The sequence below is a fragment of the Bombina bombina genome, chromosome 4, assembly GCF_027579735.1.
Source record: "Bombina bombina isolate aBomBom1 chromosome 4, aBomBom1.pri, whole genome shotgun sequence".
NCBI classification, from domain to species: Eukaryota; Metazoa; Chordata; class Amphibia; order Anura; family Bombinatoridae; genus Bombina; species Bombina bombina.
Genome location: NC_069502.1, coordinates 661,148,221 through 661,168,127, shown reverse-complemented (window position 1 = coordinate 661,168,127; position 19,907 = coordinate 661,148,221). Strand labels below are relative to the sequence as shown.

At 40.1% G+C, this 19,907-nt stretch overlaps 1 protein-coding gene across 3 annotated transcripts in view; it reads left to right on the top strand.

The window, feature by feature from the left end:
* The window catches only part of PKIB (cAMP-dependent protein kinase inhibitor beta), a 351,180-nt gene that overhangs the window by 77,914 nt on the left and 253,359 nt on the right, over positions 1–19,907 (top strand). Inside the window, exon 2 of one of the 3 annotated variants that reach the window (XM_053710779.1) lies at positions 16,980–17,089. The exons of the other annotated variants lie outside the window; for them this stretch is intronic. The gene's annotated coding sequence lies outside the window, so the exon portion shown is untranslated. The remainder of the gene's footprint in view (positions 1–16,979; positions 17,090–19,907) is intronic. 3 annotated transcript variants of the gene reach the window in all.

The window sequence follows — 19,907 nt, the reverse complement described above, 5'->3', positions numbered from 1 at the left end:
TACGCAATTCTTTGCCAAAATTTTTGTATTTTAGGGCAACTCCAGAGCAGGTGTACCCAATCAGGAGATTCAAGGCGGCATTTACTACAGGAATTGAGTGCTCCCTCAACCCATTTAGCCCTTAGGCCAGGAGTGATGTAAGCTTGATGTAGGAATTTCAGGTGTGATTCCCTCAATTTTGCAGAGATAGTACTTTGGTGTGCCCTCTCGAAACTCGTGGCGATCAATGACGGGTCAATCTCTAGCTCCCCAAAATGGGACCACTTTGATATCATGCCATGAAGCACATGATCCTTAGAGTGACGGATCAGTAAGTTATATGTATGTGACAGCCTCAGAGGGCCTAACTTCGCCAGCGCACTCAATGTATCTAAATTAGAGGCTTCTACAGATAGGAGTCCCTCTGAAATCAAGGTGGATACGTAGTGTCGGCACTGAAAATATGCAAACCTGTGTGTGTGCGGGAGGTTATAACGTGATTGTAGGTCTTGGAAGGGCAGTATTTCTAGAGTCAGGGGTCGGAAAAGTTGATGAAGTCGTGTGAGTCGTAATTGTTGCCATGTCTGAAATGCTTGCGTGGTGTAACCAGGGAGGAAGTCCAAATTACCCTGGATCGGGAGATATTTACTAGCCAAACGTTGTATACCCCAGAGTCTACAAATCTTGGTCCAGGCTCTTAGAGGATCTCTAAACAATATATGGTTTTGAATGAACGGGGATAGAGATTTTAAATGTGCATGAGGCAGATAAGCTAAATGCAGTGGTTTAGTGATGTTAGACTCTAGGTCAGGGACAGTAAACATTGGGTATTTTAGTGGATTTCCAATATCTAGGTATCAATTGCTTTGCTGTGTTTAACATGATTTGGAATAATTGCCTACGAATCTTGCATGTTATCTGGGGTTTTTTTTGGAGTAGAATCACCTCAGGATTCGGGCACAATTGTGTTGACAGAATCTGATTGATATCCTTGAATATCCCGCACCAGAAATTGTTGATTAGTGTACAATCCCACCAGATGTGTTTCATGTGTCCCACCTGATCACATCCCCTCCAGCATGTACCTGCGCTTTTTTTATAAATGTGTTTAATTTTTTGTGGAGTTAGATACCAGCGCATGCAAATTTTAATGTTTGTTTCCTTTTCTCCTGAAGAGTGGGCTGACCTAACCAATCTTTTAAATCTGGCAAGCCATTCCTTGGAAGTTGTATTTGTAGACATTTCTAGGGGGATGATACTTTTGTACAGAAGTGGCAAATTAAATTACAAAAAAAGAAGTGTTATGAATTTCCACATTCTAAAGGTGTCCCTGTATAATTTAGCAAAAAAAATCTTGGTGATAAGAATTTCAGTACATTTTTAATATATCTTTTTTTGCTTTATTTATATATTTACCAATTGTAACTGTTTTAACTGTGCTTATCAAACATAGCATGTGTTAAACATTTAGTGCCAGAAAACCTGCAGACTTTTAGACCTCTTCTTTCCTTATTTTTTTACTTTGTAAGAAAAAAGAGGTTAAAGGAACACTAAACCCACATTTTTTTCTTTCATAATTCAGATAGGGCATGTAATTTTAAGTAACTTTCCAATTTACTCATATTATCAATTTTTCTGCGTTCTCTTGGTATCTTTATTTGAAAAGCAAGAATGTAAGCTTAGGATCCGACCCATTTTTTGTTCAGCACAACCACATTGGTGGCTAAATGTAGAAAACTAACATCTTACAGAAGACATAGCTACATGAAAATTGTGCAATTCAATGAGATTCGTATATGCCCCTCGTAACATCTGCGAGTTGCTAGTGATTCCTCATAAGCATCTATCTCTTAACAGCCCACCTCCTTGTGCTTAGAACGAGTTCCACTGAGAAGAATACTGGTATCAATAAACCTCCTTAAAAATGTTACAGAGCAAAGAAATTAAACTGTTCAGTATAAAATATGCACAAAAAAAACGTTTTAAAATAGCTAGACATGACCATGAGACATGCTACTTCACAGGGATAACAGAGTCCTTATGAATTCCAAATGATCGGCTTTAAAGGGACAGCCACCACTAAAATTGTTATTGTTTAAAAAGATAGATAACGCCTTTACTACCCATTCCCCAGCTTTGCACAACCAACATTGTTATATTAATATATTTTATAACCTTTACACCTCTAAATTTCTGCCTGTTTCTAAGCCACTATAAACAGCCTCTTATCACTTGCTTTTTTATTTGCTCTTCACAAAAGGAGACTGCAAGTTCATGTGGGCCTTATAGATAACATTGTGTCCATGCCCGTGGGTTGTGGCAGACACTGCTCTAATTGACTAAAATGCAAGTCAATAGATAATACATAAAAAGTTGTGATCAGGGGTCAGTCTGCAGAGGCTTAGATACAAGGTAATCACATAGGTAAAGCATATATTAATATAACTGTGTTGGTTATGCAAAACTGGGAAATGGGCAATAAAGGGGTTATCTATGTTTTAAATCAATAACAATTCTGGTGTAGATTGTCCCTTTAATGTAGGTGAAAAATCCTGACCACACCCCCGAAGACCCAAGGTGAGATTCTCATTCAATGTGGAAGGTATCTGAGATACCTCTTGTTCTATTCACTGAGGCTACTTTTCTATTTCAAAATTTACTGTCCCTTTAAACAGTGTCTTGCAGCAAGACTGATATGAATTGGCATTAAATTACTTTCTCCAACATAGGTGTGTCCGGTCCACGGCGTCATCCTTACTTGTGGGATATTCTCTTCCCCAACAGGAAATGGCAAAGAGCCCAGCAAAGCTGGTCACATGATCCCTCCTAGGCTCCGCCTACCCCAGTCATTCTCTTTGCCGTTGCACAGGCAACATCTCCACGGAGATGGTTAAGAGTTTTTTGGTGTTTAAATGTAGTTTTTATTCTTCAATCAAGAGTTTGTTATTTTAAATAGTGCTGGTATGTACTATTTACTCTGAAACAGAAAAGAGATGAAGATTTCTGTTTGTAAGAGGAAGATGATTTTAGCAACCGTTACTAAAATCGATGGCTGTTTCCACACAGGACTGTTGAGATGAATTAACTTCAGTTGGGGGAAACAGTGGGCAGACTTTGCTGCTTGAGGTATGACACATTTCTAACAAGACTTGGTAATGCTGGAAGCTGTCATTTTCCCTATGGGAACCGGTAAGCCATTTTCTTAGTTTAGTATAAGAATAAAGGGCTTCACAAGGGCTTTAAAGACTGGTAGACATTTTTCTGGGCTAAAACGATTACTTTACAAGTATATTTAGTGGATTATAACTATAAATAGTTCTTTTAATCTTGGGGATGTATTAAAAAAAGACAGGCATTCTTACATTGTGTAGAAGACCTGTTAAGAATGGGAGTGATTCATCCTGTTCCATTAGGAGAACAAGGGATGGGGTTTTACTCCAATCTGTTCATAGTTCCCAAAAAAGAAGGAACATTCAGACCAATTTTAGATCTCAAGATTCTAAACAAATTTCTCAGGTTTCCATCGTTCAAAATGGAAACCATTCGAACAATTCTTCCTACCATCCAGGAAGGTCAATTCATGACCACGGTGGATTTAAAGGATGCGTATCTACATATTCCTATCCACAAGGAACATCATCGGTTCCTAAGGTTCGCCTTTCTGGACAAGCATTACCAGTTTGTGGCACTTCCATTCGGATTAGCCACTGCTCCAAGGATTTTCACAAAGGTACTAGGGTCCCTTCTAGCGGTGCTAAGACCAAGGGGCATTGCAGTAGTACCTTACTTGGACGACATACTGATTCAAGCGTCGTCTCTGTCAAAAGCAAAGGCTCATACGGACATTGTCCTAGCCTTTCTCAGATCTCACGGGTGGAAAGTGAACATAGAAAAAAGTTCTCTGTCCCCGTCAACAAGGGTTCCCTTCTTGGGAACAATAATAGACTCCTTAGAAATGAAGATTTTTCTGACAGAGGCCAGAAAATCAAAACTTCTAAGCTCTTGTCAAGTACTTCATTCTGTTCTTCTTCCTTCCATATCGCAGTGCATGGAAGTAATAGGTTTGATGGTTGCGGCAATGGACATAGTTCCTTTTGCACGAATTCATCTAAGACCATTACAACTGTGCATGCTCAGACAGTGGAATGGGGATTATACAGACTTGTCTCCGACGATCCAAGTAGATCAAAGATCCAGAGACTCACTCCGTTGGTGGCTGAACCTGGACAATCTGTCACAGGGAATGAGCTTCCGCAGACCAGAATGGGTCATTGTCACGACCGACGCCAGTCTGGTGGGCTGGGGCGCGGTCTGGGAACCCCTGAAAGCTCAGGGTCTATGGTCTCGGGAAGAATCTCTTCTCCCGATAAACATTCTGGAACTGAGAGCGATATTCAATGCTCTCAAAGCTTGGCCTCAACTAACAAAGGCCAAATTCATAAGGTTTCAATCAGATAACATGACGACTGTTGCATATATCAACCATCAGGGGGGAACAAGGAGTTCCCTGGCGATGGAGGAAGTGACCAAAATAATTAAATGGGCGGAGAATCACTCCTGCCACTTGTCTGCAATCCACATCCCAGGAGTGGAAAATTGGGAAGCGGATTTTCTGAGTCGTCAGACTTTCCATCCGGGGGAGTGGGAACTTCATCCGGAAATCTTTGCCCAAATAACTCAATTATGGGGCATTCCAGACATGGACCTGATGGCGTCTCGTCAGAACTTCAAGGTTCCTTGCTACGGGTCCAGATCCAGGGATCCCAAGGCGACTCTAGTAGATGCACTGATAGCGCCTTGGACCTTCAACCTAGCTTATGTATTCCCACCGTTTCCTCTCATTCCCAGGCTGGTAGCCAGGATCAATCAGGAGAGTGCTTCGGTGATCTTGATAGCTCCTGCGTGGCCACGCAGAACTTGGTATGCAGACCTGGTGAATATGTCATCGGCTCCACCATGGAAGCTACCTTTGAGACAGGACCTTCTTGTTCAAGGTCCATTCGAACATCCGAATCTGGCTTCACTCCAACTGACTGCTTGGAGATTGAACGCTTGATTTTATCAAAGCGTGGGTTTTCAGATTCTGTCATTGATACTCTTATCCAGGCTAGAAAGCCTGTAACTAGGAAAATTTACCATAAAATATGGAAAAAATATATCTGTTGGTGTGAATCTAAAGGATTCCCATGGAACAAGATAAAAATTCCTAAGATTCTATCCTTTCTACAAGAGGGTTTGGAGAAAGGATTATCTGCAAGTTCTTTGAAGGGACAGATTTCTGCTTTATCTGTTTTACTTCACAAAAAGCTGGCGGCTGTGCCAGATGTTCAAGCTTTTGTTCAGGCTCTGGTTAGAATCAAGCCTGTTTACAAACCTTTGACTCCTCCTTGGAGTCTCAATTTAGTTCTTTCAGTTCTTCAAGGGGTTCCGTTTGAACCCTTACATTCCGTAGATATTAAGTTACTATCTGGGAAAGTTTTGTTTTTGGTTGCAATTTCTTCTGCTAGAAGAGTTTCAGAGTTATCTGCTCTGCAGTGTTCTCCTCCTTATCTGGTGTTCCATGCAGATAAGGTGGTTTTGCGTACTAAACCTGGTTTTCTTCCGAAAGTTGTTTCTAACAAAAACATTAACCAGGAGATAGTTGTGCCTTCTTTGTGTCCGAATCCAGTTTCAAAGAAGGAACGTTTGTTACACAATTTGGATGTAGTTCGTGCTCTAAAATTCTATTTAGAGGCTACAAAGGATTTCAGACAAACATCTTCTTTGTTTGTTGTTTATTCTGGTAAAAGGAGAGGTCAAAAAGCAACTTCTACCTCTCTCTCTTTTTGGCTTAAAAGCATCATCCGATTGGCTTATGAGACTGCCGGACGGCAGCCTCCTGAACGAATCACAGCTCACTCCACTAGGGCTGTGGCTTCCACATGGGCCTTCAAGAACGAGGCTTCTGTTGATCAGATATGTAAGGCAGCGACTTGGTCTTCACTGCACACTTTTACCAAATTTTACAAATTTGATACTTTTGCTTCTTCTGAGGCTATTTTTGGGAGAAAGGTTTTGCAAGCCGTGGTGCCTTCCATCTAGGTGACCTGATTTGCTCCCTCCCATCATCCGTGTCCTAAAGCTTTGGTATTGGTTCCCACAAGTAAGGATGACGCCGTGGACCGGACACACCTATGTTGGAGAAAACAGAATTTATGCTTACCTGATAAATTACTTTCTCCAACGGTGTGTCCGCTCCACGGCCCGCCCTGGTTTTTTTAATCAGGTCTGATTAATTATTTTCTCTAACTACAGTCACCACGGTATCATATGATTTCTCCTATGCATATTCCTCCTTTACGTCGGTCGAATGACTGGGGTAGGCGGAGCCTAGGAGGGATCATGTGACCAGCTTTGCTGGGCTCTTTGCCATTTCCTGTTGGGGAAGAGAATATCCCACAAGTAAGGATGACGCCGTGGACCGGACACACCGTTGGAGAAAGTAATTTATCAGGTAAGCATAAATTCTGTTTTCTAAAATACACTCACCTAGATTACGAGTTTTGCGTTAGAGGCTATGTGGTGCTAACGAGCATTTTGTCTCACCGCTCACTTACCTGCAGCACTGGTATTACAGGTTTTTACAAACCCGTTGTTAAAAGACAAGAAGTGAGCGCTGAGCAAAATTTTGCTCCTTAACGCACTCCAATACCAGCGCTGCTTAAAGGGACAGTCTACACCAGAATTTTTATTGTTTTAAAAGATAGATAATCCCTTTATTACCCATTTCCCAGTTTTGCATAACCAACACAGTTATAATAATATACTTTTAACCTCTGTGATTATCTTGTATCTAAGCCTCTGCAAACTGCCCCTTTTTTCAGTTCTTTTGACAGACTTGCAGTCTAGCCAATCAGTGCCTGCTCCCAGATAACTTCTCGTACACGAGCACAGTGTTATCTATATGAAATACGTGAACTAACACCCTCTAGTGGTGAAAAACTGTTAAAATGCAATCTGAAAGAGGTGGGCTTCAAGGTCTAAGAAATTAGCATATGAACCTCCTAGGTTAAGCTTTCAACTAAGAATACCAAGAGAACAAAGCAAAATTGGTGATAAAAGTAAATAGGAAAATTGTTTAAAATTACATGCTCTATCTGAATCATGAAAGTTTATTTTGGCCTAGACTGTCCCTTTAAGTCAGCGGTGAGCTGGTCGTACGTGCTCGTGCACGATTTCCCCATAGGAATCAACGGGTCTGAGAAAAAGTCTAACACCTGCAAAAAAGCAGCAACATCGCTGCCGCCCCTGACATCGCCGACACCTACATTATACTTATTAACCCCTAATCTGCCTCTCCGGACACCGCTGCCACCTACATTATACTTATGAACCCCTAATCTGCTGCCCCCAACATCGCCAACATTTATATTATATTTATTAACCCCTAATCTGCTGCCCCCAATGTCGCCGTGACCTACCTACACTTATTAACCCCTAATCTGCTGCCCACAACGTCACCGCCACTATAATAAACATATTAACCCCTAAACCGACGCACTCCCGCCTCGCAAACATTAGTTAAATATTATTAACCCCTAATCTGCCGTCCCTAACATCGCCGCCACCTACCTACATTTATAAACCCCTAATCTAAAAATAGGTGTTGGCGATGTTGGGGGCAGCAGATTAGGGGTTCATAAATATAATGTAGGTGGCGGCGGTGTCCAGAGCGGCAGATTAGGGGTTAAAATTTTTATTTTAGTGTTTGCGATGCAGGAGGGCCTCGGTTTTGGGGTTAATGTAGTAGTTTATGGGTGTTAGTGTACTTTTTAGCACTTTAGTTATGAGTTTTATGTTACGGCGTTGTACCATAAAACTCCTAACTACTGACTTTTAAATGCATTAGGACTCTTGACAGGGTAGGGTGTACCGCTCACTTTTTGGCCTCCCAGGACAGACTCGTAATACCGGCGCTATGGAAGTCCCATAGAAAAAAGACTTTACGAAGTTTACGTAAGTCGTTTTGCGGTAAGGCCAAAGAAGTGTGCGGTGCTCCTAAATCTGCAAGACTCGTAATAGCGGTAGTAAAAAATCAGCATTAGGACCTCTTAACGCTGCTTTTTTACCCTATCCCACAACTCGTAATCTAGCCGAAAGAGTTTTAGTCTTGTGCCTGCTGCTATTAGAGGATTATCTATATTTCTACAGGGATAGTTTTTGTTTCATTATATTTTTATTGAATGTATTACTTAATTTGTTTTTTAAATGATTTTGCAGACTCTCATTAATTATGAATTTCATGTTTTTTCTAGCTAGTGTTCAAATAATATAACAACCCTAGACAGTTTCTTAGTAGTTTGTAGATAGACATATGTATCTAGTAAAATTCTTAAAATATAATGCTGTTAATCAATTTGGTTTTTTTTAAATTGAAATTATTCATGTATTTTTGCTAAATAATTAATTAATTTATTTATTAATTAAGTAGTACTGAAGCCCCTTTCTAAATAGGTTAAAGTATTAGTAATTTGAAGTTATTATCTACTACAAAGCCTGTTATTTTTCTCATTCCTCAATGATTTTATCTATTGGCTCTCATTCTTGTGATGTAACCTATATTTATTTATAAACTTAATAAGAACAACACTCATTGTCAGAGGAATAGTTGTTGACAGCTTCGAGAATCTAGAATGCTAATGTATTGAATTGAAGCCTTAACAGTAATCATTACCCATAATGCTTAGTCAATTGTAGCTTTATATTCTGACTTATTATGTTAGATGACTGTTCTGGAAAATGTAGTTATGCTCAGATTATTTTTTTTCCCTTATATTTCTTCAGGAGCTTTGAATTTTGGTCTACGTGTGAGCTGCTTGTTTTGCTCACCTATCTTACTCTGTAATGTAAACCTTTGTGCTACTGAACAGCAATTAATTTTTAATCAGCTGCCTTGCATCTCATCTTTGTCTTGTGACCCATTATCTTTTTGTTACAATATACAGCATATTTAATAGATTTTCTGCTCATGATTATCTAGTCAGGTACTTTAAGGTAGATCCAAAAATGAATAATAAAACATTATGCAACAAACATAACAAGGGGCAAAGGGCACATATAAACAAGGAGTGTTCAGCTGGAACAATTTCTTTTTTTCTTCTTAAAAGGGAAGAGTCCAAAGCTGCATTCATTACTTTTGGGAAATACAGAACCTGGCCACCAGGAGGAGGCAAAGATACCCCAGCCAAAGGCTTAAATACCTCCCGCACTTCCCTCATCCCCCTGTCATTCTTTGCCTTTCATTACAGGAGTTTGGCAGAGAAGTTTCAGAAGTTTGAGATAGTCTCTTATGGAGGGTAGTACTCTTTGCAATGGGACTGAAGTTTTAAGTAATCCTGTCAGCCTCTCAAAGAGAGCATGGATGAAAGTTAGAGTCCGGAGATGCAGGGAGAGTTTTCCTGCGAACCCATCCCGACTCATATTACCAGCTCCTTGGTAATCAGCGTTGACGAGTTTCGCTGCCTACCTTTCTTCACTCAAGTCCATGTCAGAAGCGAGGCTACTATCTGTCACACTTGAAGGGCCGTGTTCGATATGTGAATGTGATGTTAATGAAACAAGGTAGGGTCCCAGTGGGACTCCTTTTATCTTAATAAGGAATCATGGGTTAATATCTCCTGAGGGGGGTTATTGAACAGGGGGACTTTTAATCATGTTTGTCATATGGTTCTATCTGCAAATGTGTAGCTATATTTAGGATCTCTGCCTTTTCAGAACATAACGGCCTTCTTTTATTGATGCAATCTGCACGGAGGATGTGTCTTGTGATGAATATGAAATGGCCCGGGTAATCAATGCCCATCAGTAATTTTTTCCGATTGCCGTTCTAGATTACTCTCTTCTCCTGAAGCAGGGAGCTTAGAACACGTTGAGCCATCCGCCTCCAAGGTTTCCTTGACCCGTGAAGCGAGTGCCCCAGTCCATTTCCCGGCTACGCAAGCAGATGTCCCTATGGCCTTTACTCCTCGAAGGGTGGCTTGTTTCCTGCAGAGGTTACGGCACGGTTCCGCATGGTCATTTCTATGGTGCTGAATAATTTATATCTCCCAAGTGAACTATTTCTAAGATACTGTCCGTGTTCCGTTAACCAGGGCCCGTCGAGCGTGGGATCGCCCAATTCCGTTCGGCCTTCTGGGCTTTTTTTTTTTTGTGTTCTTTTAAGACATGTTTTGGCAATGTTGGAGGATCCCAGTCCTAGCGGGACGAGGGATCCGAGGCCTTAGAAGCTGGATGGCAAAATGGATCTGACGTTTGGGGATGAAGCCAATCTCCTGTCGCTGTTTTTTCTTTTTCTTTATGTTTTTCGGTTCCAGTTCTGAGCTTGGGTGAATGGGGCTTTAAATTGGCTGTTCCCGTTGTTGTCCTCATTCACCTTGGGTGTTCACCTGATGGGTGTTGCCTTAAATTTTTTTTTATCCAGATGTATGTGTTTAATTTGTTTTTTCTTAAGCTTATGCCTGTTAGATTTTTGTTTTTATGAACGTTCATCTCTGGAAACGATACTTGTGATTTAGGTTGCGTGGGCACTTCCTCTGAAGTTGCGCACTTGTTGAATAATAGAATTATGTTTTTCTAGTTCATTTATCGATCCTTCAGGACAAATTCTCTTGGACCTTGGGGAGTTCTAGAGTGTCCTTATATCAGGCAGGTACTGGTCGGATGCTTTTTCGACTATTACCAGGGTTCATGTCACCCTCGTGGTGCTGATTAATCCTGTTGGATTTTGAATGTCACTTCTATGCCTATTCTATGGACTTGGGGCTTGGATCCTACTGAAGTATGAAGCCTGTTGTTTCAATACAACCCCTCCGAACGGAGGGTTATGAGTGCTAATCTAGGTTGGTTGTTCGGGCTTCTCGCCTGGGATACGGTTCTGATTTTGCAGACGTCATCATGGTTCTCAGGTCCCCGGGGATTCCATTCTTTGGAGTTGGGAGATGTGTGTGACCTATGTGGTCTGGTGTGCTGAGTGATTAATGGTTTGCATTTTCACTCAAGGTTCTGCTGGATGCTGACTCTTTAGCCTATTAAGCATTTTATTGCCATGGCGGAGTTTCCTTCCTTCCCGCCTTGGGTGGATCATATTGTCTTAATGTGCGGGCATGTTCTTTGTCGGCTTAGAGTTGTGTTACTCTAAGAGTTGGTGTGCAGGGGTTCCCTGCCTTCTGTGGGGAGCTGCGAAGCTCCAGCTTTTGCCTGCTTAAAGAAGATTTTTGGAAGATAGATCCTTCAAGGTCTCTTTCATTACCCTTGGTCTGATCATGGTCTTGACGTTCGGGTGTCTTTCCGTCCTCGTTGCAATTCTAGCCTTGGGGCTTGTCAGTGAAGAGGCGAGGTCGGTTATGGAGGGACGCCATTCTGGGGTCAGGTAGTTGACCATTTATCCTCGATGCTCCGTTAGGGACTTCATGGGTGGTGTCTTAAGTACGATTCTCTGGGATGGGGAGCAGGGTACAGGGTTCTCTTTTGCCTTTGGGTGTTGTTTGATACCTTGCCTGTGTGTGTAGAATGTATTAATGCTTGCCTACGAGGTTTCTTTGCGATCCAAGTGCCCTGGGTGCTGAATCTTAGACCGTTAAGGAAGTCCTTGTGACTCTTGGGTTTGAGGCTATTGCTAAATCGCTGCCTATGGAATTTAGAGGTGTGTTTCTCCTTGTAGGAGACAGCTTAGGGTTTCTCTGGAAGTTGGATCTTTGATTGATTCCTTTTTGTCTCTCCTTGGATGGGTGTGGATGGTTTGTTCTCACTCTAGATGTTTGTGGTCCTGCGGGCCTCTCTCCGTAGAGGCTGGGGCTCTGTGAGAGATGCCTATCTGTGGCTTAGGTTTTAGGTCCCTCTGATGGCCCCCTACTGGTCTTTTGGTGCATTTATGCTGTTCCTGTAGACTCCAGGTATCTTCACCTGGGTTGGCGATATGGCCGAGTGGTCTCGCCTCTATGGTAGGGTGGTTTTCTGTTGTTTCATCCTTCCTCTTCTAGAGTTGGGGTAGGGTTCTCCGGGTTCGGAGTTTCCTTAGTATTTGGAGAGGCCTGTGGGTCCTTTGTGTCTTGCCTTGTAAGGGTTTTTTCCTTCTTGCGTTTCAGAATCCTGTTAGTGGAGTTGCGATGTAGTGACTGGTTCATCCATTCCTGCAGTGGGAGGCTGAGGGTTTGATCCCTATGGGGCTCCTGCAATATGTTGGATTCTGATATATGGATGCTGAGGGTCTGAGGACCTTCTTCCCTTGGGAAGTGTTCCTTGTTTTTTGAGAAGACAGCCGTGTAGGGAGTTTTGCACCCAAGCACAATGTCTATCCTGACTCATGGTAGCATACTGTTTGTTGTAACGGTCAGCGGTCTAATCGCTTTGTTCCTACATTGAACCTTCTTTTCTGGAAGTCTGGAACTCTTGTCTTTGGTCTTGACTAGCCTTTGGGCTAGGGCCATTATCCTCGAGGGAAGATTGGGGGTCGGTTACTCTATGCAGGGTTGACCATTTTTCTTTAGAGTCAGTTCTTTCCTTTGTGGGAAGTCTTGGATGTCCTCATCTTTTCCACTGGCGTTCAGTGCTGGGAGGGGGCATTCCTTGGAGCCGATATTCAGAGGGCTGGGAGCCCTTGGAAGGTTTGCAGTTGAATCCAGCTACAGCTATTGCACTTTGAGGGTGTAACCAGCTACAGCTAATTGCACTTTGACTGGGTGTTAGCAAGCTTTGAAACGCCTTCGGTGTTTGGGTTTAGCAACGGTGAGTCAGCTTTCTACCTGGAAACTGGTCATTGGGAGTTCCTGTTCCACGGTTGATGTTCCTTTTGGAGAACTCTTTACTAGTTGCTGGGATAGTTTTCCTATTTCTGCTGTCTCTGCTGTTTAGCTTGCAGATCTAGATTTAATATGAGGCAACGGGGAACTCATGATTTTCCTGGAGTACCTTTGGGCATGGTACAGGGTCAGGGATATGAGGGTTTTCCGTGAGTCCTTTTTGGGACATGTTTCCCTGTGTATGGATCTCTCTTTCTTCGGTCCTTGTGTTCTAGGGAGATCATCTCCCTGGGCATTGCTATTGTACAACAACCATGGGTTGTTCTATGTTCTGCAAAGTGGAATGATCCTTTGGATTTTTCATGAGATTCTGTTCTCCTTTTTGGGGGCAGATAGCGGTCCTTGTCATGGCCCGGGACTCCTCAGAGGTTGGACTCTTTCCTTCAGAAGAAAATTAAATTATCAGGTAAGCATAATTTATGTTTTTTAGAATTGTTATTTCACTTGAATTGTCAGTGAAAACAATTTAATAATTCTCCTAAAGAGACATTACACTTAAAGGACCAGTCAACACATTAGATTTGCATAATCAACAAATCGAAGATAACAAGACAATGCAATAGCACTTAGTCTGAACTTCAAATGAGTAGTAGATTTTTTATAACAAATTTCAAAGTTATGCGTATTTCCACTCCCCTTGTACCATGTGATAGCAATCAGCCAATCACAAATGCATATACGTATAGTCTGTGAATTCTTGCACATGCTCAGTAGGATCTGGTGACTCAAAAATTGTAAATATAAAAGACTGTGCACATTTTTTTTAATGGAAGTACATTGGAATGTTGTTTAAAATTACATGCTGTATCTGAATCATGAAAATTTAATTTAACCTGAGTGTCCCTTTAAAGAAAAAAACAACCTCTATCATGCATATCAAAGTGCAATAGTACATATTGCAATATTTTTCTCTTAAAATGTTGTAATACCAGTTTATTTTTATTTTGACTTTGAAACTAACAGGAAGTGTACAACTATAGGGGTATCTTAGGGAAACACTAGCCACCCAGCATAATGGCTGGCCCTCCATGTACCCCCCAACTGTGATTGATTGTTTTCCCAACCACTCTGACAAAGCTCCCCAAACTCTGCGCTGGCCCAGCACATGACACACCTCATTATTCCCACAGAGCTCCATGACTCAGACCATGGACTTTCGCTCCACGCCTCCCATAAAAGCCCCACCCACAACAATACTAGGCCTCCGGGAAGTGCCCCCTGGATACGCCACTTCGTAACTGGCCTCTGGGATAGCTGGCCACAGACTGATAATGACAACTCATAGATCTACTGGGTGACAGTCACACACCTCCTACTTAACTCCAAAAGTTTAAAAACTAAAGATTTTTGTTTTTGTTTTGTTTTTTTATAAAGCACCAGAATAATTAGTTACAAAAATTGAAAAGATCCCTTAACTGTTGACCACATACGCACATTGAGGGGCTCACAGCAGTGATATCAGTGAAACACAATATGCATGTGATAGGTGGGCTTCCCCTTGACAGAACAAGATGAGGTAATTTTATGTAGGTAGGATAGAGTCAGTAACATTACCCAGTGACATTAAAGCAACAAGCTTTTCTATGTGTACAGCAGAATGCCCTGCATGAAACATACTGTGCAGTGTATTATGTTAAGGCAACATAAAACTGCAATAAGATCATTGTTTTATGTCATGTCTTAATAACTTTTGTGTGGCTGTAATCATTTGTTTAAGGCTCTACAAAAAGGTTAAAGGGACAAGAAACCCATTTTTTTCCTTTCATGGTTTAGACAGAGTATACATGTTTAAACAACTTTTTAATTTGCCTCTATTAGCAATTTTGCTTCATTCTCTTTGTATCTTTTTTTGAAGGAGCAGTAATGCACTACTGGTAGCTACCTTAACACATTGGTAAGCCAATGACCAGAGGAATATATGTGCAGCCACCAATCAACAGCTAGCTCCAAGCTCCTAATTCTACCTGAGTATGCTTTACAACAAAGGATACCAAGAGAACAAAGTAAATTAAAAAATAGAAGTAAAGAGGAAAGATGTTTAAAATGGTATGCTCTATCTGAATCGTGAAAGAAAAGAAAAAAAAGAGTTTCATGTCCCTTTAAGCTCATAGGTAAATCAGCTCTGGAGTGACAATACACTTCTTGAGTGCGATGCTGGCTGGTGATTGGTGTCTAAACGCATATGCCATACTTGTGATTGGCTCACCCATGTTCATGTAAGTAAGAATTAAAGGGACATTAAAGTCAAAATTAAACTTTTATGATTCATATTGAGCATGCAGCTTTAAAAGAATATTTAATTGTACACAGTGAGTGCTAATGACGGCTCTGAGCCGTCACAGAGTTTCTCACTCTGGTGCTAATGACGGCTCAGAGCAATTCTACATTATTTAATGATCCTTTAAACTTTCTTGATTTAGGTAGGAACAAAATATACATAAATCAGCCGGAGACAGTATTTACATTTAAAAAAACACAAAAGGATGAAGTTGCCACATTCATCCAAACATATATGAATACAGAAATAATCATTCAACCTCTTCAGTGTTTAAAACCAGATCTTTATTTTATCACTGTATTAGAGGAACCCAACATTAACACAAAGGCAGCGTTTTAAGCCCTTCCCAGACTCTTAGGGCCCTATTATCTAAAGGTCTCTGGTGAGATTTTTTAAAAATGCTCACCAGTACTTCTTTTCCCCTGGTGAAATTATCTAAAGCAAAGGTTTAGCCTGAAAATAGGGTGTCTTGCTAAGGGGCGTATACTTCATTTCTATATGAGAAGGAGATGCATACATTAAAAAAGTACACAATGAAATTTATCAATTAAAAATTATACAAAGCGAATAATTGAGACATAAATATGCAGGTAAAAATTGTATTGTTAAGGTGTTTCAAAAATCATAACAAAACTGTTAACCAAAAAATCATATTTTATCAAAAATGTAAAATTTGTATGTAATTTACACAGGAATAACTCACTATTTTTTCTTGCAAACTAAAAGGTGGCGAGGTTGTGACAAAATACACAAAATACTTTATAGCCTAATAGAAAAACACATGCATATGAAAATAGAGGCGATTGCAAGATGTTATATGCAGTAAACAGCACAATGTGATTTGTTTTTGATGCAGGATTTCATTTTTAAAGTGCGCTCACTGCTAACTTCACTCTACCCAGCAAAGTATCCCTTTACAGTGAGCTCCATTACTTTTTACAGAAAACATCTCGCCACTCGCAGGAACTGCCCCTTTTTGAGATATTTCTACCTGGGCAGCCCTTGCGAGGGTTGGTGTGAAAAAACATGTTTGATCTGGCGAAGTGTAGATATTAGGGCCGTTAGGTTCTCATGATCAAAAGCTTTCTGCTCAGGGTGAGATGATCTAAAATGATCTACATTGCACTTTGTATTTCTTCTATTTTAAAAAAAATGACAACTTCAGTTTTCCACAGAGCTTCATTACTTCCTATGGGCCCAATAAGCAAAGATATTATAGTGCAGACTTCATAGGGCCTGAACTCACTGAATTCAATTAGAAAAAAAGCAGAACCTGGAAGGCCCAGAGAGATGCCTTCCATAGAAAGTAATAAAGCTTTCTGGGATACAGAATTTCTCAGTGGAGAGAGAAGGTAACTGGATAACACCTGGAGAACACCTGGGGCTGATATAAAAGCTCAGTTTACATCAATTACAATTGCTTATTTTTAAAAATACTTACCTTTGCGTTATGGTAAACATAACGCTGATCCTCCGCCCGCAGCCTCAGGTGTGTGCATATTTCTTGAGCACTGTTTGGCAGATTTTTTTGCAACACTGTTTATAAGTGTTATTCCTATAGTGCTCAAGGTACGTGCACACTCCTGATCTATATATGCTTTCAAGGAGATATGTTTCAACAGTGGTGAACAAAATAACGTTTTTTTTTGTTTTTTTGCATGTTCTGTCTGACTCATAAAAGATTAATTTTGACTAACATGTTGGTTTTATACGTTAGCAGGGGTTAATACATAGATAAAATATTAATTCATCAGTTTAATTTCATCAAAATGTTTATTAAAGGGACAGTAACACCTTTTAATTACAAGACATTTCTCTTGCTAAAAAATAACATATCAGCCAAGTCTAAACATTTTAAAAAAAAATTAACGTCTTCTTTGTTGCAGTGGTTTTTCAAGAGCCAAACTTCACCCACCACTTGCTTTATTAAGAGGAACCAATACGGGTTGGAGTCTACAGACAACAAGGATATCCATAGTCATAATGTGATTGTAAAGTATGTTGTTTTGCAGGTGTTACCTGTTAAAGCCCATTAGGGACAGATATGTAGCAGGACAAGCCTTAAAGTGCCATAAAACATGTTAAAATCTGTGCATATCCTAAAAGGGCTAATTTAGTAAAAATAGTTTGCATAAAAAATGGTTTAAAAATTGCTGGCAAGTATTTTAAAATAATTTAAAAAAATAAGCAAAATCAGTTACATAGCCATTCTGTCTGGAGAAGTCTGATCCACCCCATCAGTGTTTAACATCAGAAACAGAGGCATTGTATTTCAACTGAGTTCACAGCAGTTTATTTGCTTCTAGGCTTGCTCCAGCAGATAATGACTGTTAAAGTCTTGGGGCCGAATTATCAAGCTCCAAATGGAGCTTGATGCCCCTTGTTGGCTTGCCGGAAACAGAAGTTATGAAGCAGCGGTCTAAAGACCGTTGCTCCATAACTTGTCCGCTTGCTCTGAGGACGCGGACAGAAATCAACACGATCGAATACGATTGGCCGCAAATCTGCAGGGGGTGGTATTGCACAAGCAGGCATTTATCGATGTGCAGCGGACATGATACGCTACATCGCATCATGTCCGCTCGCACTTTGATAAATATGCCCCTTGTATTCTACCATATCAATGGTGGATATAGATGCAGCCATAGAATGAATTGTGTAGGGGGGAGTTAGAGCTGTACAATTCAGAAATGTAAAAGAAAGGGTTAATGGCGAGGCACTGCAGTATACATTTGCAGGTAAAGTAGTTAAAGTACATATTATTATATTTTGTCCCTATCCCAACTTGTCCCTTTAATATGTAAGCATTTGAATTATTTCTAGCTTTGAAATGAGAAATGGGGCAAAATAAATAATGAAAGTGTATTGTAAAGCTGTTTTACTACTCATAACTAAATGATTTAGATAAAACAATCTCTAGATGTTTATCGTCCCTTTAAAGCACTGGTTTTCAAACCTGCCCTCAAGCCTCCCCAGCAGGCCAGGTTTTCAGGATTACCTTGGGTGAGAGCAGGTAAAATAACTATGTTTACAAATCAGCTGATTATTTCAACTGTGCTCAGTTCAGATATCCTCAAAATGTGACCTATTAGGGAGGCCTGAGGACAGGTTTGAAAACCAGTGCTAAGGGACAGTTCACCCAAAAATGTTCTTCCCTTTAAATTGCTCTCAATGATCCATTTTACCTGCTAGAATGTATCAAATTGTTTACAAGTAGCTCTTTTACCCTTATTTTCACATTTGAAATAGCTGATATAGCCTGTGGTATCCCCCCTATACTGAAAGTTTGTATACTGGAGTACAGGCTATTGACAGGCTATGTAAACACAGGCAGCAGAAGAAATTACACTCTCAGTGAGGTACAGGAAAGTTAAGTAATAAAATGATAAGTTTCCATTGTTCTCTCTAAGTATTGAGCTTTGGTTTTCCAGACAAATATAAGATATGGAAGCAAGCGTGTGTACACAAAGTGATAACATAATGAGACCTGATATTACCTGAAACTCAACCCATTGTAATAGGCTGTGGTTTAAAAGCACAAAACTAGCTACTTTTATCACTAGGGCATTACATCTGATATAACCATTTATTAAATTAATCTGTGCACTGTATAACGATACAGAATCCATAAAGGGCTGACATCTCTATTAATAACATAGATTACAACAAATTCAGGAAGGGTGCTTTATTCTACGTAAAGCCTATGTTTATCCCTGTACTTGTGCATGTATATGCTGATGTGCTTTCAACTCTAAATTTATGGTGTTTCTGTTTTTTTCTACACAATCATAACTAATACTGTATAGCTATGACAGAACAAATCAGCAGCAGATCTTCCATTGTATACATCAGGGACTGTTAAATCAAATATTTACATAAACCAACAAGGAATGTGTCTAGTTTTTAGCATAACTCGTGAATAATAGCTCTTTTACAAATATTCTGCACACAGTGCGTATGTATTGTCTGTCATTGCTATCCAAATAACAAATCTTGGATACGACACTCATAGCCTGCCTGTTACTTATTTTCTGTCAAGCTTTGGCAACACAGTGCTCTATCGTGTTCCCGAATGACATCTCAAGAGATGATTGTCTAATTATGTTGTGACGCAGGTAATCAGTTGTATGTATCTGTATTTACCTCTATACAAGTTATGTTGATTTGTGCAGAATAGGTTACTTACATTTTTTAATTTACCCAAATTACTTTTCTAAAGATATTATAATTAAAAAATTAAGTAAAGTTATGATAATTGTAAAAAAAAAAAAATGTTGCTTGACTCCATAAAAGTGGCTTTGAGACTTTCAGCAGCATACCCACATATGCTTCACTTGCCCTTTGTGCCTTAAAGTGACACTAAACCCAAATGTTTTCTTTCATGATTCAGAGCATGCAATTTTATGCAACTTTCTAATTTATTCCAATTATCAATTTTTCTTCATTCTCTTGCTATCTTTATTTGAAAAGGCAGGAATAAAAGCTTTGGAGCCGGCCTATATTTGTTCAGTACCCTGGATAGGGCTTGCTTATTGGTGCCTGCATTTAGGCATCCAATCAGCAAGCGCAACCCAGGTTCTCAACCTAAAATGGGACAGCTCCAAAAGCTTTTATTCCTGCTTTTTCAAATAAAGATAGCAAGAGAACGAAGAAAAATTGATAATAGAAGTAAATTAGAAAGCTGCTTAAAGTTGCATGCTCTATCCGAATCATGAAAGAAAAAAATTGGGTTTAGTGTCCCTTTAAGAGTGTGCTAGCTCAGAGAGATCGTGTGTATTGTGTACACAATGACTTTAAGGAACGTAAAAGTCAAC